Below are 24,302 nucleotides of genomic sequence, written 5' to 3' on the forward strand. Positions count from 1 at the left end.
TCTTAGACAGATCAAAGCTTTCAAGAGGAGGTGTTGCCGGACAGTTTCATTGCTCACGGCTAATGAGTCACAGGAGAACCCACCCAGGAAAGTTGCTAAGCTGGTTTGCTGGCTATTTGGTGAAGACTTTTAAAGAGATATTGCCACATTTGAAGACAGAATTTTACTTTACATAAAAATTATACGTACAGAGGACAGTGAAAAGACAATTTATACCCTGACAAAGTAAATGGGATTTCTTTCAATTTTCATCCTTAAAAACTGAACTGAAGAACATGACATAACTTTTCCTCAAACATCACATTCAAAAGGCAGATTTAAAGTTTCTCTGTATGTGGTGCTATTAAACTCTGAATAAATGTAAATAAGTTGGAAATATGCCATCTGTTACTGTGGGAAAATCATGATAAAATGTTACTCAATAAAGCCCTGTTTGGAGACTGTACACACAGGTGTGGGCACATGCACACCATCAACAACCTTCCTTATATTGTAAAAACCAAAGCATATGCATACTTGATTTCTTAAGTATTATTCTTACTTAAATACAATTTGCTTAGACAAAAAAAGAGCTAAGAAATAAATCCTTTTACAACCATCATTTCACATGGTTTTCTGTGAACTTTCATTTGGCAGGAATTCTGTGCCTTCATGTATCTTTTACCTAAATCTTAAAAGGAGAGGCGTAATTAAAAAAATACATCTAGCTATTCGGGAGGCTGAGGTGGGAAGATCACTTGAGCTCAAAGATTTGAGACTGCAGTGAGCTAGGACCATGCCACTGCACTCCAACCTGAGCAACATAGTAAGACCCTGTCTTTTACAAATAAAAATAAATAAAGAAAACAGAAAACAACTACATTAAAATTTTGACATGATTTTCAAGACTCTTGACTTAGCCCCTCTCCAACAGGATTGGATTGGATGCTTCCTTTACTTGTCTCTACAGCTTGTGGTGTCTTTATCTGTAACAAGGCCTGCAGCATGGTGCCTGAAGCAAGAAGTGATCCAGCCAATGGTTTGTTGCATGGATTGCTAACTAACTCTAAAGCTATTTTCTTTATAGCTTGTGTTATATGAATATCCATACTACCAAATAATAGCTGTAAAGCCTATGGTAGACTGAAGTAGAATAATTTGAGTGAACCAATAATGACCTCAACACTTGACACTAAAACACTTCCAATTTGAGCCAAGCAAGTGCCATGGCTCTCATCTGTAATTCCAGCACTTTGAGGGGGTGAAGTGAGCGGACCGCTTGAGCTCAGTTTAAGACCAGCCTGGGCAATGTGGTGAGACCTTGTCCCTACAAAAAATAAAAAAATTAGCCAGGCATGGTGGGGCGCGCCTATTGTCCCAGCTACTCAGGAGGCTGAGGCGGGAGGATGACTTGAACCCAGGAGGTCTAGGCTGCAGTGAGCCATGATGGCACCACTGCACTTCAGCTGGGGCAACAAAGTGAGATCTTGTCTCAAAACAACAACAACCACCACCAAAACAAACACAAAACCCCAAACACTACCAATTTGAGATTGAGGAGTGCAAGCAAATTCCTTCTTTAGTATGTTTAAATATTGTCATAGACTCAAGTTAAAAGATAAATGGCATGTATTTGTAATCCACGGTGTCTAGGCACTATACTTTGCATAAATATGGTCACATTTAATTATTGCAACAAACCTAAGAGGTGTTATTCCTACCATTCTACAGAGATGAAGAAACTGAGACTTAGAGAAACCTCCTAGTTAGTAAATGGGAAAAAAGATGGGGTTCAAAGTTGAGTCTGTCTGACTTTAAAGGCAATGCCCTTTACATATAGCTAGAAGCATTTTTATTATTCATAGCTTAGTGTGAATTATTTCATTCACACCTTAGTATGAATTATTTTATTGAGACCTATTGTCTGCCACATACAGATGCTCCTAAATTTGCAGTGGGGTTATGTTCCAATAAACCCATCCTGAGTTGAAAATATCATAAGCTGAAAATGCATTGATTATACCTGGCCTGCTGAACGTCATATCTTAACCTAATCTACGTTAAACATGTTCAGAACACTTAATTAGCCTGCAGCTGGGCAAAAATCACCTAACACAAAGCCTATTTTGTAATAGAGTGTTGAATATCTATGTGATTAATGAATACTATACTGAAAGTGAAAAACAAAGTTTTTGTATGGATACTTGAAGTACAGTTTCTACAGAATGCATATTGCTTGCTGTTATCTTAACACTGGAAAAACCTAAGTCAAAACATTCTAAGTCAGAGACTGTATGATGTATCAATCTCCCTGAGAAAAGGGAGTTTTGAAGAAAAGAAAAAAGAGTGGACAATTTTAAAGAAGAAGGTAAGAGTAGAAATCTGGGCCACTATAATGATGCTTTGCAAAGGTTTCAAGGTGCTGAATGCATTTATGTTACGTTGAAGTTAAGCAGGGCATCTTGTGAGAAAGAAAGAAAACACTGAGGGAAAAAAGGATGGTAAAGGCTTTTTCTTAGAACTTGGATATATTTGGTTTTAGTAATCACTGGTCATTAGAGAAATGCAAATCAAAACCACGATGAGATACCGTCTCATGCCAGTCAGAATGGCGATTATTAAAAAGTCAGGAAAAAACAGATGCTGGCGAGGCTATGGAGAAATAGGAACGCTTTTACACTGTTGGTGGGAGTGTAAATTAGTTTAACCGTTGTGGAAGACAGTGTAGCAATTCATCAAGGATCTAGAACTAGAAATATCATTTGATCCAGCAGTCCCATTGCTGGGTATATACCCAAAGAATTGTAAATCATGCTACTATAAAGACACATGCACACATGTGTTTATTGCGGCACTATTTACAATAGCAAAGATTTGGAACCAACCCAAATGCCCATCAATGATAGACTGGATAAAGAAAATGTGGCACATATACACCATGGAATACTATGTAGCCATAAAAAAGAATGAGTTCATGTCCTTTGCGGGGTCATGGATGAAGCTGGAAGCCATCATTCTCAGCAAACTAACACAGGAACAGAAAACCAAACACCACATGTTCTCACTTGTAAGTGGGAGTTGAACAATGACAACACATGGACACAGAGAGGGGAACATTGCACACTGGGGCCTACTGGGGGGCCTGTTGGATTGGGTGTTGGGGGGCGGGAGAGCATTAGGACAAATAATGCATGCGGGGCTTAAAACCTATATGACGGGTTAATAGGTGCAGCAAACCACCATGGCACATGTATACCTATGTAACAAACCTGCATGTTCTCCACATGTATCCCAGAACTTAAAGTAAAATAAAAATAAAAGTAATGTAAAACAGAGCAGTACATCTTTAAGTTATAAAGAGATACTGTATGCATCGTTACTTGGGAAATTATTTCCAGTTTATATTGGTTAACTTAAGCAACTATATCTTTGCTTATTTAAAATTCATTTTGTCTGATTTTTCATGTTTCCATGAGAATGTAAATGATGATTAAGAAGAGGATGAGTGTAAAAAATGTCAAGCTTGGGACAGAGGACTAGAATTTTCTCTGCAAAGACAAATATAGCCCTACTTCTTCAACACCAGTAACTTGGGTTCTGGAAATGAGAAAGGCAGGCCCACCTACTCATTCAGCAGGCTCATGGGGTATAACATAATGCTTAGGTTTCTTTCATGCTCATCTCTTTATGAAAAAGCAGTTGTAAATGCCTACCATTACTCAGTAAGTGCTTTGCTTCTGAAGAGCAATTCATAATATAGTAATGAAATATAGATGCCAAATGTTAACAAATTCGACTCCTTTCCTATCACTATTAGTCTGCCTTTCTCTAAGGATTCCAAAGTGTTGCATATGTCTCAATAATGGATGTCCTTGAAGGCAGCCTATCACTGGTTAAGAACACCAACTCTGGAAAAAGAGTCTGCCTGAGTTCAAATAAGCCTCTACCACTTACTTGCTGTGTGACTTCAAGAAAGTTACTCAGTGTAACCAAGTCTCAAGTACCTCAGCTGAAATGTGAAGTAATAATTTTATCTAATTCCCCATAAGATTGTTGTGAAGACCAAAGTCCTCTTTGGTCCTCCTTAAGCCTGGCTGGGCACGATGGTTCACGCCTGTAATCCCAGCACTTTGGAAGGCTGAAGCAGGAGGATCACTTGAGCCCAGGAGTTTGTGACCAGCCTGGGTGACATAGTGAGAACTCACCTCTAAAAAAAAATTTTTGTTTTTGAGATGGAGTCTCTCCCAGTTGCCCAGGCTGGAGTGCAATGGCACGATTTTGGCTCACTGCAACCTCCGCCTCCTGGGTTCAAGCTATTCTCCTGCCTCAGCCTCCTGAGTAGCTGGGACTACAGGTGTGCACCTCCACACCCAGCTAATTTTTTGTCTTTTTAGTAGAGACGGGGTTTCACCATGTTGGCTAGGTTGGTCTCGAACTCCTGACCTCGTGATCCATCCACCTCGGCCTCCCAAAGTGCTGGGATTACAGGCGTGAGCCACTGCACCTGACCCAAAAAAATTCTTTTTTAAAATGAGCCTAGTGTGATGGTTTGCACCTATAGTCCCAGCTTCTGGGGAGGCTGAAGCGGGAAGATCACTCGAACCCAGGAGGTTGAGGCTGTAGCAAGTGGTGATGGGGCTGCACTCCAGTCTGAGCAACAGAGTGAGACCCTGTCTCAAAATAAAACAAAACAAAACAAAAATAAAGAGGATGATCCATATAGTATGCTTAGTGTAGTGTCCAGCATGTAGCAAGTGCTCAGTTACATTTTTTTTCCCAAGAAATGAATTTTGAGGTTCCAACTAATCTTTATTTCACAGTCTAGTTAATTCTTCTAGGTTACAGTCTTTCTATATTCCTACTTCTCTTAAAATCCAGAGTTTAATATGAGACATATACAAATTCCTAACACAAATATGGTGGCAAACATGAAGAGTCAATTTTGGAAGTAATTAGGAAGTTGATGAAATTGGAATCACTTTTCAACCTTACAGGCTTCTTCCGCACACAGTAACTAGTAATTTACTTGGTTGCTGCATGGCTCTTCAAAAACAGAGAGAAAATAGAACACCTTATCTACACAGTTAAGCTGAAATATACCCATCCCAAATGGATGCTGATTGGGAAATTTCTTTTTCTTCTCTCTCTTTCTTTCCCTTCCTGCCTTCCTCCCTTTCTTCCTCCCTCCCTCCCTCCCTCCCTCCCTTCTGTCTGTCTTTCTTTTTCTTTCTCTCTTTCTTTCTTTCTTCCTTCCTTTCTTTCTTTCTTTCCTTTCCTTCCTTCCTTCTTTCCTTCCTTCCTTCTCTCTCTCTTTCTCTCTCTTTCTCTCTTTCTTTCTTTCTTTCTTTCTTTCTTTCTTTCTTTCTTTCTTTCTTTCTTTCTTTCTTTCTTTCTTTTTCTTTCCTTTCTCTCTTTCTCTCTTTCTTTCCTTTTTTTTCTGCTCTGCCACCCAGACTGGAGTGCAGTGGCACAATCTCAGCTCATTGCAACCTCTGCCTCCTGGTTCAAGGGATTCTTCTACCTCAGCCTCCCTAGAGCTGGAATTACAGGTGCCCGCCACCACGCTTGGCTAATTTTTTAGTTTTTATTAGAGCCAGAGTTTCACTATGTTGGCCAGGCTGGTCTCAAACTCCTGACTTCAGGTGATCCGATGCCTCGGCCTCTCAAAGTGCTGGGATTACAGGTGTGAGCCACTGCGCCCAGTCTAATTGGGAAATTCTAATGAAAGGTAAATTACACTCCAGAGATTCAGTGCCCAGAGATAATTGCACTTGACCTTAATAGAGGCTCTCAATAGTAAAACAAATATGAATTTTTGAACACAGAAAACACAAAAATATCTCTCACATATTTCTTCATCTGAGTATGCCAGAAAGGTCCCTGGCCTGGAGTGAAAAGACTCAAAAAGAAGAGGGAGCCATGGGAACATCCTGGCACTCAGCTGAAGATTTTTAACGTCCAGTCAAATCTGTAAGGTATGCTTCCCAATCCTTGCAAACACTAAATGGACCGGATGCTCTACCCACCTATCCCATTTAAATGTGATATTTATAGCTCATGAACAACAGTTAAAATGTGTTTCAGTAGAATAATTTTGTCATACCATGCCAAGTATATTGTTTCAAGTGCCGTTGCTAGTTTGGAATTTAATGCTTTATTTATTTTTGCAGTCTCTCTAATTGTCAAGTATGTTATTCATGCTGTTTCATTGCTTAGGCACCCAAGTAATGATGCTCTTCCTGCCATGTACGCCAATATGTCACTATTTCCACTACTGGAAGCAAGAAGATGGTGAACACGAAAGTCATTACTAGATGACATTGGCGCACAACATTATAGCAGATTTTACATCCTAAATCAAGCTTATTTATGCCAATATTCTATTAGTTTATATTCTCTCACCACTGATTGGTAAACAAAAATGAAAAAACATAGACTGGTGTTTTCAAGGGAGGAGAGTAGAGTGTGTGTGTGTAATGTATGTGTGTCTGAATAGATATTTCAAGCTCCTCAAAAATAATGTGACTATTCTGAGTTAAACCATTATCAAATATTATCACATTCTATTTTTCTTACAAACAAAGGTATATTAGATGCCAAAGTAATTTGTACTATTCATCAACTATTGAATACTCTTTTCAGAAAAAACATACATCATTTTATCTATTCCTTAACTCCCTCCCCAAGAGTTCTCTTGCCAAAGATGGTTGAAGTGCTATAATTACAAAATGACTTCAGAATATAGAATAATATGGAGGAACAAAAAGACTTATCATTCAAAATGATTTTTAAAAATACCGAGGGACACACACACCAACAAATAGTGAAATTCATAGACACTGAAAAAGATGTGATCAAAATGAGGTTTTCTGAGGTAAGCACAATGGGAAACATTGGAGGTGGAACAAACTATTAGGTCATGAAACTTCTTTCAGAGAAGGGCTATTCTTTTTTTTTTTTATTTTGATGACAGTGAGATGCAGCACATATTTTTGCAGTAGTTTCAGAAGTTTGATAGACACAAGTGTTTGAGTGCAGTTCTCAAATGTATTCACTATCAATAACATGTGATGTTGAAATCAATAAAGGACACATAGAAGTGCCTAATTTAAATTCTAAGGTATGTTAATTAGTATAAGAAAATGTTTTTAAAAAGGAACAGATACTTGTACTTTGTTTTCTCATGTAGATATTTTCATAGTTTGACCAGTCTACTTAAATCATCTGAATTTACCTAATGAGTTTGCTCACACTTACATTTCTAACAATATAGACTCCCTGAAGCAGTGACTGAAAGTGTCTGGTGCACATCTTAGGCCCTTAATAATGTTGTTGAATGTGCAGGTAAATGGATGAGTTACCAATTGCACAGGTGAAAATAGTTATGCTTGTGGAAGCAATGAACAAATAAACAGCAAACTGGAATTTCAAAAGCTGCATATTACATTTTCATTGTGTTATTGACCATAATTTAGTTCATCTAGAAACAATTTTAAAATCAAGCAGAGATTTTAGCTCTCACTCATATTCTTCTTGTATTGCTATTGAGAATATCTATTTTCTCCCTAATAATCATTCCTATTTTTTTAAACAAAATACCTTCTTTGAAGTATATTGAGCTAGAAATGTTCATTCTGGATATTTTAAAACCAGAGATGCTTACTGAAGACCAAGAAAATGACAAAAATTCTTTTGCAAATATTTATGTGAACTAGAAGATACTCATTCTCAGGGAATTTAATGCCTAAACTTTTGTCCAAAGCTTTCTTTTAAATTGTTTCAGTGACTGTTGAATATTTAGTAATAAGATGAAAATACTGAAAACCAAAAAAGTGTTAGTTCTAACCCAATTTACCTTTCTATCTATAAAAAGCCCATATTTACAAATTGTTCTGTATGACTTTGGTCAAAAGCAACTCATCCTTCCTTTAAAAAATCCATATGAGATTGCAGAACAATTTAAAACAAAGCAAATGAGATTTGTCATGTTGATAGTCAGTCCCATTGACTCAGTCCCTGCTCTTTTGTTCACCTTTTCTTTCACTTCTGGGATTGTCATTCAAGCTTGTGGTATCAACTTTCACTTCTGTGCCAAAGATTCACAAAAACATTTTCTATCATGCCCTCTTATCTTGCTACTATTCTTGTGTTTGCATCTTTCTATTGGTGGTGATGTTGTCACCCCAGCACACTCTGTCCCAATACAAGGTCAACCACACTCAGAAGAAAAAACTGCACTCGTACCTCCCAACTCCTCTGATCACAGACAGCACCTAGCACATTCAGGTGGGATGGCCGCAGACAGCCATCTCAGTGACCTCACAGCTCTTCCAGCTGTGCATGCATGAAACTTGGAATCATTTTGATCTCTTGTTTCTTTTCTGCTGTGTTTCCAAGCCTTGCCAAGTGCTCCTCTTATGTGAAGCTTTTTCTCTTTATTCCCATGCCAAATTTCAACCCAATCTCCATGACTTCCCTCTGCTATTTCACAGGTTATTTATTACTCCAGTCTTTGTCCATTCTGGCCCACGCTGGAAAATGTTGGTCTTGCCCTGAAAAAAATCTGCTCATTATGTCATTTTTTTTGCCATATTCAGAATAAGCAGTAAGTATAACATCCATGGGGCACAAAGTAGCCATGCAAAATATAGCAGTGTTTTCTAGTAATTGCAGTCTCAAGTTTATGTTCTCTCTGAAAGTAGATAGAATATTATTAAGGAGAAGATTATTAAGGAGAAAAAAGATGTTCTCATAGCAATACATGAAGAATATGAGTAAGTGCTGAAATCTCTGTTTGATTTTAAAATTGTTTCTAGATGAACTAAATCATGGCCAAAAACAAAATGAAAATAAAACATGCACCATTTGTAATTCTAGTTTGCTGTTTATTTGTTCATTGCTTCCACAAATTTAACTGCTTTTATTGGTGTAATCTGCAACTCATTCATTTACTTGCTTTTTTTTTTTTTTTTTTGGTAACAGAGTCTCACTCTCTCACCCATGATGGACTGCAGTGGCATAATCACAGCTAAGAGCAACCTTGAACTCTCGGGCTCAGATGATCTTCTCACTTCAGCTGGGACTACAGGCATGCACCACCACACCTGGCTCTCTCTCTCCATATATATATATATATATATATTTTTTTTTTTTTTTTGTATTTTTTGTAGAGATGAGGTTTTGCCATGTTGCCCAGGCTGGTTTGGAACTCCTGGGCTCAAATAATCCACCTGTCTCGGCTTCCCAAAGTGCTGGGATTATACGCATGAGCCACTGAGGCCAGCCAGTTGCATGATTTTCAGCAGGGTCTGTACACGCTGACTTCCATTAAGACAACTCTTCCTGTCAGAGACCCAGGCCTGACCGCTCTCTACGAGGGCAGTGACAGAGCATCTACACAGGAAGAGCTGGAATAGAATCTCATAAGGAAATAGACCTAGGGGATGTGGATTACAGCAAGGATATTACTTCCACTTAAAAGGATATATTTTTTGAGGTGGCTTGAAACTACTTTACATGATAAACAGATGTTTTACTCATGTTGAATTTTTATTAACCTATCTGCTATAAATTCTACCCCTCTCCATGAAAAAAAATCTATAAGGCTGCTATCCTCCATCTAGTAACTAATTTTTATTTGTTTACCTGGATGTTGCAAATTTTAATAGTTTTCTTACTGAAGCATTCAGAGTAAGCACGGGGTGATATAAAAAATATTTAGCAACCCATTTGACATGGGCACTGACCAATCAGACGGCCATCAGCTGGAGAAGACTGGGTTGGCTGGCTCGTGCATCCTGGCTACGTACCATCCCAGGCAGATGTGACCCTGGTGCACTGTGCACAGGCTCAGGAGACCTCTGCTACCCAGCCATCCGGTGCTATGGTGTGTGGGGAGCATCGCTGCTTAGGATACAGATTTCTCAGGCCTGGGACCCAGAAACTCCGGAGTTTTGGCTCAGTGGTCTATTTTAATAAACCCTCCAGATGATTTTAATGTAAGCCAAAGACAGAGACCTAATCTATGTGGATTGTTCCCACTACCCTCTTCCTTGCCTTCATAACTTGGCATAAAAGATAAGGGCTAGAGAGCAGGCAGTTTGCAGACTACCTTTGTTCTCTCTCAGAGAGCAGGCAGTTTGCAGACTACCTTTGTTCTCTCTCTCTTTTAATCTTCAGTGTGTGTGTGTGTTTTTTTTTTCTAGTAGGAATAAAGATTAAATTGACTAACAGAGTCTTGTGGAAATAACAGTGAAATAGAAAGACTATGATTGGTGTTAATAATACGGCCGTAACACCCATTATTAAACACCTAATTATACAGTTTTATTCCATAAGGTAATAGTTTAATTATACAACCTTAGGTTCACAGGCTAATATTCTAGGTTTCAGTTTTTAAATTTATTGCATGAATATAATGGAAAAGAATTTTTTTTTAGTTATATTTTTTGACAATTTGATTATTTGCAAGAGAGAATTTTAACATACAGGGATACGGTATATGAAAAGAGGAGGTTTCAGTCAGGATCAATTTTCAGATAGAAATCAAAAATTAAAATAAAAAATATTAGATGAAAATCTTGAAAAGGTACATTGCATTCTCTTAATATAATTTCTCCTTTTGTTAATAATTCAGGATCAACATTATGAATAATCATCATTTTATTTATATGCAATGTGCTTAACTCTCTTTCCTATTCGGCTGTTTCTAATCATCACTGGATTAGAAAGTGATTTAACAAAACACTTAAAAGTGTGAAAACTGAAAGTAAACAGTTTCTGAAGGAAGATATAAAATCCAAAGCATGAATTGCATGAGCTTTAAGTTTGTTGATTTCATGACGTTGACTTAACAGGTCAGATACATTTTACTTCATTACTGATCTTTTTGCCAACTCTTGTTAGGTGAAGTTTTTTGTTTGCTTTGCTTTGTTTTGAGACAGAGTCTCACTCTGTCACCCAGGCTAGAGTGCAGTGGCATGATTTCAGTTCACTGCAACCTCTACCTCCTAGGTTTAAGCTGTGCCTCAGCCTCCTGAGTAGCTGGGACTACAGGCGCATACTACCATGTCCGGTTCATTTTTTTGTGTTTTTAGTAGAGACGGGGTTTTGCCATGTTGGCCAGGCTGGTCTTGAACTCCTGACCTCAGGTGATTCGCCCGCTTCTGCCTCCCAAAGTGCTGGGATTATATGCGCGAACCACCATGCCTGGCCAAGATTCTGATGTATGAAAGTTTTTAAAAATTGAATCTCTTAAGAAATCAGTAGGCTCAATTCTTTTAAAAAATGTGTTACTTCCCTTGAGTTTTAAAACAACCCTACTTGTAATCTGACATTTCATAAGAACTATAAACTTGTGAACCTCTCTGAATTTGACATTCTATCAAATTGAACTCAACAGAATAAGGCTACATATGTAATTAGAAAATAAACTATTAAATGTATTTTGAAGAAATTTGTATTCATTTGGCAATTGAATGTCTCACCTAATCAAAAACTTATTTAACCAACATAGGTTGCGTTTTTCCTTCTCAGAGAGGTAAGACACAGCCTGTATTATTTCTATGTAGTCACTGCGTCATTCTGGCATGTCTTTGGTTGGGTATGACTCACTGAACAGAAAAGACCGTCTTTCACTACTGAAAATGAGACTTGTTTAAACAAAGCATTGTTAATTCTACTTGGTTGAAACAGGAGGCTACCTGGATGATTATCCTGCCTTTTTTTTTTTTATGGACTCATGACTGAGTCATACTTGGGAATTATAGCATGGGGTCATTGTATAACCAAAAATCTAAAAGAAGTTAAAAATAAAGCAAAACTGATAACAATTTCACAACAATCAAAAAAGTACATAATATTTCATATTTCATGCAATGAATTGTTATTTATTGTGGACTCCACTGCAAGAGTATCTTAATTCTCACAAGCTTATAAGCAGTATGGTGTTTTGTAATGTTGGGGAAGTGAATTAACATTCGGAGGTAGCTTTATCTCACAGTCAAACTGTAGATTTCAGTTAAGAAACTTGAGCTAGAATTCTTTTCTACACTTTTTTGTTATTATTATTTTTTATACATTTCCAAGTTTCATTTTCTCTTTGGCCTATAGAGATACCATAATATTTTTTATCTTATTCCAGGAAATTCTTAAAAGGGGGATTCTTTATGCTCATAAAAGTTCTCATATGTGACTGTCCAAGCAGGCAAATAGATAGACTCTATTGTAAAAAAAGTAAAAAAAAAAAAAAAAGTAAAAACAAACAAACAAACAAACAAAAACCTATAAGACACAACTGAGTCAGAAGGAAACTAGCCACTCACTCTTGTCCTGTAATTATATAAATATAATAGGTATATTTGACTTAAGATACCTTTATTAGAATACCTCAAATGCAACATAATCTACCTTGTGGTCTTGTTGTAATCACTTATCACCAATAAAATGTTATCACAGTCTGCTTATATGCTAGGAATAATGTTCTGCACACACAAAGTTAGAGACTGCCTGGTTGTGGCCATGTGATGAAGTTCTCACCAGTACAGTATGAGCAGCAGTGATACGTAAAATTTCTGCCACAATTTAAAGGAAAATTGCTGGCCTTGATTTTCCTATTCTTCAAGCTGAACACAAATATGTTCACTGACCAACTTTGACCATAAAGTTAAGAAGAAAGTCTGAGATGCTGAAAAAAAAAAAAAGGCGGGGGGAAGGGATCTGGATTCCTGGATGGCTATGCGGAGCAAAGTCACCTTGGAACCCTGAACTGCTTATCTGGGGACTATTAGGTTATATATGAAACAAATGAATGTTTATTTTGTGAAGTGACTATATTTTGGGATCTCTTTATTACTGAAGCTTAGCTTTTTGACATAATGTTGAAGAAATTGGTATTGAAAGTGGGACGCAGATAGACATCACAAAAAACAGAAATGATGTGGTTTTTGGCTTGAAAATGAACTAACATACAGCAGAGACAAAATATAGTAGGTTGGAAATATGGTTACCTTCAGTCATATGTTGAAAACATTTGGTAAAAATATTACATGTGATGATTTGCAAGACAAGCACATTTCCCACCGAGCTTGTTCCTCTAGGTGAAGTGATTAGAAATTTCCAGAAAGACAGTGTGAGAAGATGGTGATGTGGTTTGGATGTTGTTCCCTCTAAGTCTCATGTTGAAATGTAATCCCCAATGCTGAAGGTGGGCTCTAGTGGGGGTGTTTGGATCATGGAGGTGGATCCCTCATGAGTTCGTGCTGTCTTCCTGATAGTGAGTTCTCGTGAGATCTAGTTGCTTAAAAGTGTGTGGTTCCAACCCCCAAATCTCACTGCTGCTTCGAATTTGCCTTTCACCATGAGTAAAAGACCCCTGAGGCCCTACCAGATGCCAAGCTGATGCCCAGCACCACGCTTCCTATATAGTCTGCAGAACCATGAGTCAATTAAACCTCTTTTCTTTATAAATTCCCCAGTTTCAGGTACTTCTTTTTCTTTTTCTTTTTTTTTTTTTTTTGAGGCAGAGCCTCACTCTGTCACCCAGTCCAGAGTGCAGTGGCGCCATCTTGGCTCACTGCAACCTCCGCCTCCCGGGTTCAAGTGATTCTTGTGCCTCAGCCTCCAAGTAGCTGGCATTACAGGCATGTACCACCACACCTGGCTAATTTTCGTATTTTTGTAGAGACGGGGTTTCACCATGTTGGCCAGACTGGTCTTGAACCCCTGACCTCAAGTGATCCACCCACCTGGGCCTCCCAAAGTGCTGGGATTATAGGTGTGAGCCACCGCGCCCAGCCGGGTATTTCTTTACAGCAATGCAAGAACAGCCTAACACAGATAGTTACAGTACAGAAGTCAGAAAACAGAAACACTTAAAACTAAATTTAAAAAAAAATGGGGTATGGTTATTGAAACATGCAATTGATTATAAGAAAATAAAAAACCCTGCAGTTGCTGTGTTTTCAATGGATTGTGTTACCAAATTAGCCAATAGCATAATTTGAAAAAGCAAAATTGGGAGGCATGAAGTAGTCTTCAACGAATGCATACGCTCTGATATTCATGTAAAAGACACAAAATAAGTGCCCAGAAGGCAAGATCAGAGGCCACAATGACCATAGACAAAGGAGTTCCTCTCAGAGAGTAGAACCAGGGACAGTCAGACGCGTCAACCAAGAAACCACTCGCCCCCCAGAGCAGACAGATGAATGACTCCTGCCGAGCACAGTGATAACTGCTCTAGATCATTCTCTCTAGTGTGCTTCTCATGCTTTCCTTTTCCAAATTGTGCCTTATATTGCATTTATCCTATTCCTGCTCTGCTACTGTTTATTTGGGGGATGGGAACTGGAGGGAGATAACATATTGATCTGATGGAGAGGACGGTGTTCCAACTAGTGATCCTGAACTTTGAGCTGGATGAAATAACTGAATTAGACTTTGGCTTGCCTTCTTTGGAAAGGGAACAAGTATGTTCTATTTGTGGAAGGAAGGAAATTTACATCTAAACAGTTGGGTGACTAGAGCCAAATATTGTGTGAGAAACTGCTAACTGTCCACCAAATTCCATTCTCTCCTGTGCTGTAGTAATAGAATTTAAGTTGATCATATGACTTCCTTGGCAGACGTTACATTTCTCTGAGTCCTCTGCAGATGATAATGTGATGTGATGGCATTCTTGCCAATGCAATGTGAGCCAAGTGACTGGTTACAATTTCTGCCTCACTTGTTTTAAAGATAAGTAAAAGGCAAAGGGCCTGAGGTTGAAAGATGTGGAATGTGAAAGAAACAAGATGACTGGAGTGAAATAAGCCAGAGAGCACAGGCCAGACCAGTACATAGTGCAAAGCTTGAATTTTATTCTGCAAGAAACAATTGAGCCAAGTAATGATAAGATTTCATTTACATTTTCAAAAAGAAACCTGCCTATGTTGGAGCAGAAAGAACACTTCGGAGGCTATTGCAAGAGCCCAGGTGAGTGATGAAAGTGGCTTAGTCTAGAATGGTGTCAGTGAGGGGAGCGTATATTCTGGATACATTTGAATTATGAGCCCCTTAGGACATGCCCATGAATTAGCTGTAGAGTGAAAGGGAGCAGAGTCAACTCAGGTGAATTCTAGGTTTTTGACCAGAAAAATTAGATGAACGGGAAGATTGGGAGAGGAGCAAATCTGGAGTGTAGTCTTAAACTACGAGTTTTGTTTTAGATATTTTAAATTTTGTCTGTTGGAGATCCAAGTAGAGGTGTCAAGTAAGCAGTTGCATAACTGGGTCTCATTAGTTTAAAGATGATGTTTAAATCTGAGAGATGAGACATGATCACCAAATATGTCTGTATGTAGAAAATAAATAGAAGAGAGCCCAGTACTTACTGGTAGTGTGCACAAAATTCAGAGGCCAGGAGGAGAGAAAGAATAGTGAAGTCACAGAAGCAGAAGTATTTTGGAAGTTAAGTAAAGAAACTGTTTCTCGACGGAGGTAATGATGGACTAGATAAAATGCTACTGTGGATCTGAGCTGTTGTATATGTTGTTGTTCTTTCATTATGTATAAATAAAAAGGAAAAAATATGTCTTATATAGCCAAGTCTACTTGGTTTTTCTATACCAGAAATGCTTATAGGGCTACTGTTATGAGAAAAGAAAAAAATGATACTTTTTAAAAATCCTAACTACCTTTTTTTTTTTTTTGAGACAGGATCTTGCTCTGTCCCCCAGGCTGGAGTGCAGTGGTGTGAACATAGCTCACTATAGCCTCGACCTCCCTGGCTCACACACACACACACACACACACACACACACACACACACACATATTAGAAACGGGGTTTTGCCATGTTGCCAGGCTGGTCCCAAACTCTCGAGCTCAAGAGATTTACCCGCCTCAGGCTCCCAAAGTGTTGGGATTACAGGTTCGAGCCAGGGTGCCCAGTCCCCAACTACCTTTTATGAAAGCTGGATCCTGTTAAATAAAGTGCCCTCTATTCACCCTTTATTCTGCTGAGTACCCTGAAGGATTGAATATATATATGCATATAAGTGTTGTGAAAGGTGGGAAAATAGGCAGGACTGCCAGCTATATAGGACTGAAAGGATCAACAAATCATCTCTCCAAAAAACAACTATGAAACTGATAAAAACAGTTAAAAAAAAAAAGGCTCTGGAAATCTACAAAAGGCAAACAACAAATTAAGAGATAACTATTCCCAAAAAACTACTGAATTTTAGAGAAAACAGTGGAAGTCTGTGGCATTCTTGCCTGAAGTTGTCCACTGGCCTGCCCCAGCTCAGATGATGCAGTAGATCAACCAGGGCCAGCTGGCCATGAAAACCAGCACGTTCGCTGCTGGAGGGGTCTGATTTTATTTGGAGTAGAGGATGGAAAAATCTCACCCAGCAGTGAACACGAAGAGCCTGCAGCATGAGGTTATGGTCCTGGTTAGGGCAAATAGCAGAATGTAAGACTAGCAAGATATTTAGCAGGGAGATAGCAATTGAGGGACTTGATAAACATTCCACGCATGCCTGGCTGCCTGGGAGCCTGTGCGCATGAATGGTGGAGGCGTGAGGGCCAACAATAACAACAAAAGGCCACGCTGACTTGAAAACTGCCCAAACTAAACACAGATCCACCAGCAGAGGGTGGAAGCCTTATAGGCCCACTGTTTTTGAACACAACTTTTGTTCAATCATTGACAAACCATTTAATTATGCAAAACCAGGGGTCACTTCTAAGAGACCAGGTTAAAAAATAAAAACAATAAAACAGTTAAGCAGAGGCATCAAGAGCTGCACATTATGGGGCTTCTACACTCCTCAGATTTGATGCAGATATGTTACTTCAAAACAACAAGTAGCTAAACAACAACAAAAGCCACCCCCCGCCAAAAAAAAAAAAAACCCTCAGAGAAAAAGGAAGTGATAATCCAGAGTTGCTACAATAGATTATCTGAATTCTCTAGTTTTCTACAAAAAGGTATAAAACATGCAAGAAAACACAAATAGGACAACGTAAACTGTACTTAGTGTAAAAAACAGCCAATGAAAACTGTCTCTGAGTGGGTCTAAATGTTGGATTTAGCAGACAAAAATTTCTAATTAGATATGATAAATATCTTCGAATAACTTAATATATCAGTATACACATGTCCAAAGAACTAAGGGAAATGTGGTGGCAATTGCTAAAAAGGGGGAACTATTAATAAAGAAAAATAATCTACTAAAAAAAACAAAGTGGAAATTCTGGAGTTGAAAAATATGTAAATATTGACTGAGTGCAGTGGCTCACACCTGTTATCCCAGCACTTTGGGAGGCTAAGGCAGGCGGATTGCTTGGGTCCAGGAGTTCGAGACCAGCCTGGGCAACATGACAAACTCTGTCTCTACAAAAAATACTAAAATTAGCCCTATGTGGTGGGATGCACCTGTAGTCCCAGCTACTCAGCTAGTAGGGATGCTGAGGTGGGGGGATTGCCTGAGCCTGGAGACCGAGGTTGCAGTGAGCCAAGATCAAACCACTGCAATCCAACCTGAGCAACAGAGCAATACCTTGTCTCAAAAAGAAAAAAAAAAAAAAGAAAAATATGAAAATATCTCTAAATGCATTTTTTGTAATATTCAAAAAACTGGAAGCAATTCAATTATCCAACGAGTAGTGAGTGACTAAGCAAAATATGCTGTATACACACACACATACACATTCAATTATATACAAGTTTATTCCTTTTTGATGGTCAGTAGTATTCAATTGTATTCAATTCTATATAAGTGAATACTACTGAGCATTAAAAAGAAATAAACCTGTATACATAAATATGCTATAGGATTAAGCAAATATAGGCAAAGAGGTTTTTTGTTTTTGTGTTTGTTTTTTGAGACTGAGTCTCTCTCTATCATCCAGGCTGGAGTGCAGTGGCACAATCTTGGCTCTCTGCAACCTTTGCCTTCCAGGTTCAAGCGTTTCTCATGCCTCAGCCTCCCAAGTAGCTGGGATTACAGGCGTCCACCACCATGCCCAACTAATTTTTGTATTTTGAGTAGAGACAGGGTTTCACCATATTGGCCAGGCTGGTCTCGAACTCCTGATTTCAAGTGATCCACCTACCTCGGCCTCTCAAAGTGCTGAGATTACAGGTGTGAGCCACCACGCCTGGCCGGCAAAGAGGTTTAAATAATATGTTTGTAATACCTTTTAGAGAATGTGTACACATCAGAATGGGTGACATTATGCTGTGGTAAGAAACAATCTAGACGATTTATGATTTAAATCAGGGGTCCGCAACCTTTTTGGCACCAAGGACCAGTTTCGTGGAAGACGGTTTTTCCACGGATGGGGTGGTGGGTAGTGGGTATGGTTTGGGGATGATTCAAGTGTGTTACATATATTGTGCACTTTATTTCTATTATTATTACATTGTAATATTAACATATAATGAAAAAATTATACAACTTACCATAATGTAGAATCAGTAGGAGCTCTGAGCTTGTTTTTCTGCAACTAGATGGTCCCATCTGGGGGTGATGGGAGACAGTGACAGATCATCAGGCAGTAGACTCTCATAAGGAACACGCAACCTAGATCTCTCGCATGCACAGTTCACAGTAGGGTTTGAGCCACTATGAGAATCCAGTGTTGCTGCTGATCTGACAGGAGGCCAAGTTCAGGTAGTAATACGAGTGATGGGGAAAGACTGTAAATACAAATGAAGCTTCACTTGTTTGCCTGCTGCTCACCTCCTGCTGTGTGGTCGAGTTCCTAACAGGCCACAGACCAGTACCCGTCTGTGACCAGGGCACTGGGGCTTGTATTGTATACAATTGTACACTGCTGTTTCCACCAGCAGTGTAAAAGTGTTTCCTTTTCACCACATCCATGCTAACATCTTTTTTTTTTATTTTTTATTTTTAAATGATGGCGTTCATCTATCATTTTTTTGAATGTGCTTTCTGACCTTTTTTTTCTCTTCTTATTCTGAAGCTCCCTTAATACATGTTTGTCTGCTTGATACTGTCCCATAAGTCCGTCAAACTTTCTTTACTCTTTTTTATTCTTTTTTTTTTTTTTTTTTGCCCCTTTGACTTGATAATATCAAATGACCTATAGTTGAGTACACTGATTCTTTCTTCTGCTTAATCTAGTCTACTGTTGAACCCTTGTATTGAATTTTTCAGTTCAGTTATGTTCTTCAGTTCCGGTTCTTCTTGATTCTTCCGTATATTTCCTACTGCTTTGCTGAAATTCTCACTTTCTTCATGTGTTGTTCTCCTGAGCTCATTTAGAATCTTTATGATGGTTATTTGAAATTCTCTGTTGAGCAGTTCATATAACTCTGTTTCCTTAGGTTTGATTTCTGGAACTCTATCTTCTTTTCTTTGGGCCGTGCATCCTTGTTTCTTCATTTTGCTTAACTCTTTGTGCTGGCAGCTGCACATTAGGAAAAGCAGCCTTTCTCTCAATCTTCATCCAATGGCCTTGTTTAGAAGGAGACCCTCACCAGTCATCCTGTCCAGGGGTTCTGGGGGCATCTTAAACCTTCACTTCTCTAACTTACATGCTAGTTCAAACTTCCATCTTTGTCCTCAAAGGCCTCTAGGCATCTAGAGGTTGCTTGGGCTGGTTAATGCCCTAAGATGGGCAAGTCTGTCCCTCATAGGACCTCAGAAAAGTTGGAATTTTGAATATATGATTTTATCCTTTTTCCGCCAGTGAGAAACTGAGATATAGTGTTTTGTTTGTTTGTTTGTTTTTTCCTGCTTCCTCTGTGCTGAGCTTGAGGAAAAGGTATGGTGAGTGCTTTCTCTGTTGTCATTATTCCAAGCAGCCCTCAACGATCCAGAGTGTGCTGGGTCCTATAAGTACTCTGAGACAGATAAGATAAAAGCAGCCACTTGGACAGCCCCCCAAAAATCAGAATATTGGACATCCAGTCTAGTAATTTCTCTTCCTTCCCAGGGACAAGCTAGGAACTGGGTGTTTCATACCAATTTTATGGCATTGTGCCTGGGGGAAGGATTATGGTGACAGCGTGACTTGAAATTTCTTACCAGTTTTGATGTGGCTAGTTTTGTGCTTGCCTAGTGTGCAGAAGCCTCTTACTTGGTTTCTTACGAAGGGAATTGATGAGAATTGCTATTCACTCAAATGTTTACAGGGGAAAGGAGAGCTCAGGGCTTTCAAGTTATCATCTTCCTAATGTCACTCCTTTATGCAGGGCATTAGTATACAAGCGATATTGATTATTATTTTCCTTTTTCTAAGGCTAAGTTTTTAAAAAATACTCTCTATTTGTGATACACAAAGCAGTGTGATTGGTAAAGAACTGATGTCTTATTTAAAGAGTCTTTTCTTGAGAAATTTTTATTAATCTATAATGGACCAACAGGAATAGTCAGGAAAGAGAGCAATCTTCTTGAGTATGGCAGATAATAGGAAAAAGACATACTTGTAGGTACTGGAAGAAAGTCTATTGATTTGGTTTGGCTCTGTGTTCCCACCTGAATCTCATCTTGAACTGTAGTCCCATAATTCCCATGTGTTGTGGAAGGGACCTGGTGGGAGATAATTTGAATCATGGGGGTGGTTTCCCTCATACTGTTCTCATGGTAGTTAATAAGTCTCACGAGATCTGATAGATTTATCAGGGGTTTCTGCTTTTGCATCTTCCTTATTTTTCTCTTACTGCCGCCATGTAAGAAGGAACTTTCACCTCCCGCCATGATTCTTTGGCCTTCCCAGTCATTGGAACTGTAAGTCCAATTAAACTTCTTTTTTGTTTTTTGTTTTTTGAGACGGAGTCTCACTCTGTCGCCCAGGCTGGAGTGCAGTGGCACAATCTCGGCTCACTGCAAGCTCCGCCTCCCGGGTTTACGCCATTCTCCTGCCTCAGCCTCCCCCTGAGACTACAGGGGCCCGTCACCTCGCCCGGCTAGTTTTTTGTATTTCTTAGTAGAGACGGGGTTTCACCATTTTAGCCAGGATGGTCTCGATTTCCTGACCTCGTGATCCGCCCGTCTGGGCCTCCCAAAGTGCTGGATTACAGGCTTGGGCCACCGCGCCCAGCCCCAGTTAAACTTCTTTTTCATCCCAGGCTTGGGTATGTCTTTATCAGCAGCATGAAAATAGTAATACAGTAAATTGGTACTAGTAGAGTGGGGTGTTACTGAAAAGATAGTTAAAAATGTGGAAGCGACTTTGGAACTGGGTATCAGGCAGAGGTTGGAACGCTTTGGAGGGCTGAGAAGAAGACAGGAAAATGTGGGAAACTTTGGAACCTCCTAAAGACTTGTTGAATGGCTTTGACAAAAATGCTGATAGTGATGTGAACAATAAAGTCCAGGCTGAGGTGGTCTCAGACGGAGATGAGGAACTTTTTGGGAACTGGAGCAAAGGTGACTCTTGTTATTAACGTTTTAGTAAAGAGACTAGCGGCATTCGGCCCCTGCCCTAGAGATTTGTGGAACTTTGAACTTGAGAGAGATGGTTTAAGGTATCTGGCAGAATAAATTTCTAAGCAGTAAAGCATTCAAAAGGTTACTTGGTTACCATTAAAAACATTCTATTTTAAAAGGGAAACAGAGCATAGAAGTTCAGAAAATTTGCAGCCTGACAATGCAGTAGAAAAGAAAAAAACATTTTTTTACAGGGAAATTCAAGCTGGCTGCATAAATTTGCATAAGTAACAAGGAGCTGAAGACAATGGGTAAAATGTCTCCAGGGCATGTCATAGGTGTTCATGGCAGCCCCTCCCACCACAGACTGGGAAACCTAGGAGGAAAGAATGGTTTTGTTTCATGGACCTGGCCCACAGTCCCCATGCTGTGTACAGCCTAGGGACTTAGTTCCCTGCATCCCAGCCACTCCAACCATTGCTGTAAGGGGCCGAGGTACAGCTCAGACCATGATTTCAGAGGGCACAAGTCTCAAACATTGGCAGTTTCCACATGGTGTCGAGGCTGCGGGTGCACAGAAGTCAAGAATTGAGGTTTGGGAACCTCCACTTACATTTCAGAAGATGTATCAAAATGCCTGGATGCCCAGGCAAAATTTGCTGCAGGGGTGGGGCCCTCATGGAGAACCTCTGCTAGGACAGTGCAGAAGGGAAATGTGGGGTCAGAGCCCCCACACAGAGTCCCTACTGGGGCATTGCTTAGTGGAGCTTTGAGAAGAGGGCCACCGTCCTCCAGACCCCAGAATGGTAGATCCACCAACAGCTTGCACCGTGCACCCAGGAAAGCCACTGACACTCAACGCCAGCCTGTGAAAGCAGCCAGGAGGGGGGCTATACCCTGCAAAGCCACAGGGTAGAAGCTGCCCAAGACTATAGGAATCTACCTCTTGCATCAGCATGACCTGGATATGAGACATAGAGTCAAAGGAAATCATTTTGGAGCTTTAGAATTTGACTGTCCCACTGGATTTCAGACTTGCATGGGCCCTGTAACTCCTTTGTTTTGGTCAATTTCTCCTATTTGGAATGGCTGTATTTACCCAAACATGTATCCCCATTGTATCTAGGAAGTAACTAGTTTGCTTTTGATTATACAGGCTCATAGGCAGAAAGGACTTGCCTTGTCTCAGATGAGACTTTGAATTGTGGACTTTTAATGCTGAAATGACTTTAGAGTACTGTTGGGAAGGCATGGTTGGCTTTGAAATATAAGGAGATGAGATTTGGAGGGGCCAGGGATGAAATGATATGGTTTGGTTGTGTCCTCACCCAAATCTCATCTTGAATTGTGCTCCCATAATTCCCATGTGTTGTGAGAGGGATCCAGTGGGAGATAATTTGATTCATGGGAGTGGTTTCCTCCATACTGTTCTTGTGGTAGTGAATAAGTCTCTTGAGATCTGATGGTTTTATCAGGGGTTTCTGCTTTTGCATCTTCCTCATTTTTCTCTTGCCATTGCCATGTAAGAAGTGCCTTTCGCCTTCCACCATGATTCTGAGGCCTTCCCAGCCATTGGAACTGCAAGTCCAATTAAACCTCTTTTTCTCCATGGTCTTGGGTATGTCTTTATCAGCAGCATGAAAATGGATTAATACATTTGTCTATTGGCAGAACATGTTGAACAAAGCAAAGTTTCCTAACTGTGATAAATGATAAATTACAGATAGGTTGATAAATGATTAATGTAGCTCTCAGGGCCTCCGGGACAGGCTTGAGAAAGCTGGAGATTCTGTGATTATATCTCTTATTCAGCTATTTCAATTTCATTCACTTGTCCTATTTTTCTGTTTAAATATAATCACTTTAGATATGTGCCATGATATGAAAAAGAGTAGGAAACACAGATCTAAAAGATTATAATAATCATACTTTAATAAAGTAATTTTGAGCAGAGAAGAATAGAGCCAAAGGAAGGTAGAGTGGTGTATTAATTAAGGAAGCACAATGTTTCAATATATGTTTTCTGTTAGAGAATGAATTAGTAGCATTTATGCACCTGCTACCATACTTATCATTTCAGTTAATATATAATCATATTTAATCTTTATTGCTTGTGATAAAATTATTGCTACTAATATTTCTCAGTTGAGGAACCTGGAGCTCATAGAGTTAAAAACAACTTGGCCAGAATCATGAGTCTGCAAATATGGAGACTGGGAATTGAATCAAGTTGTTGGACTGGAAAGCGCAGTCATGGGATCCAAGAGCAGTTGATAATATGGAGAGCATGCAGGCAAGCTGACTGCCAATGTCAATGCAGTCTGCCTCTAGGAAGCTAGAGCCATCCACTGGGCTGGGATTTAGTATGAGTTTTTGAGGTTTTAATGGGCAAGGGTAGGAAGTGGCATGAATGAAACCCTGTCATCAATTCTAGAGTGGCTGGGACCTTAATGGAAAGGGCCGGAGCTATTATCAGAACCTCGGTTTTGGATCAAAATCAGAATTGCTACTGAAGGAAGTATCATTAATCCTGCAGTGTTAGGTTAAAAGTTGCCTGGGGGACTGGAAGAAGCCTAGGAGTTAGGACACTTACGAATTCTTAACTGTGAGGGAGGATTAAAAAGCCTAGAAATAATTCCTCATCTAACACAGGGGATCTGAGACTACATTAAGATTCATTCTATAGTTTTATCCACACTTCATCATTCTGAACTTTGGGAGTGTATTTGCTGGCTTCTGTGAACTTTGTATTCCTATTAAGCTCAACTTTATAATAATCAACTATGGACATTTTCAAAACTACATTTCAGTTAGTCTTTAGAACACGGTTATGACCTGCATGCATAATCTAGCAGTAGTTTTTAAACCTGAAAACTTACTAGAGTAACCTAGGGAGTATGTTAAATTCATATTTTTGGGGCATAGCTGATCAAATAAA

Source organism: Macaca mulatta, chromosome 18 (assembly GCF_049350105.2).
Source record: "Macaca mulatta isolate MMU2019108-1 chromosome 18, T2T-MMU8v2.0, whole genome shotgun sequence".
NCBI lineage: Eukaryota > Metazoa > Chordata > Mammalia > Primates > Cercopithecidae > Macaca > Macaca mulatta.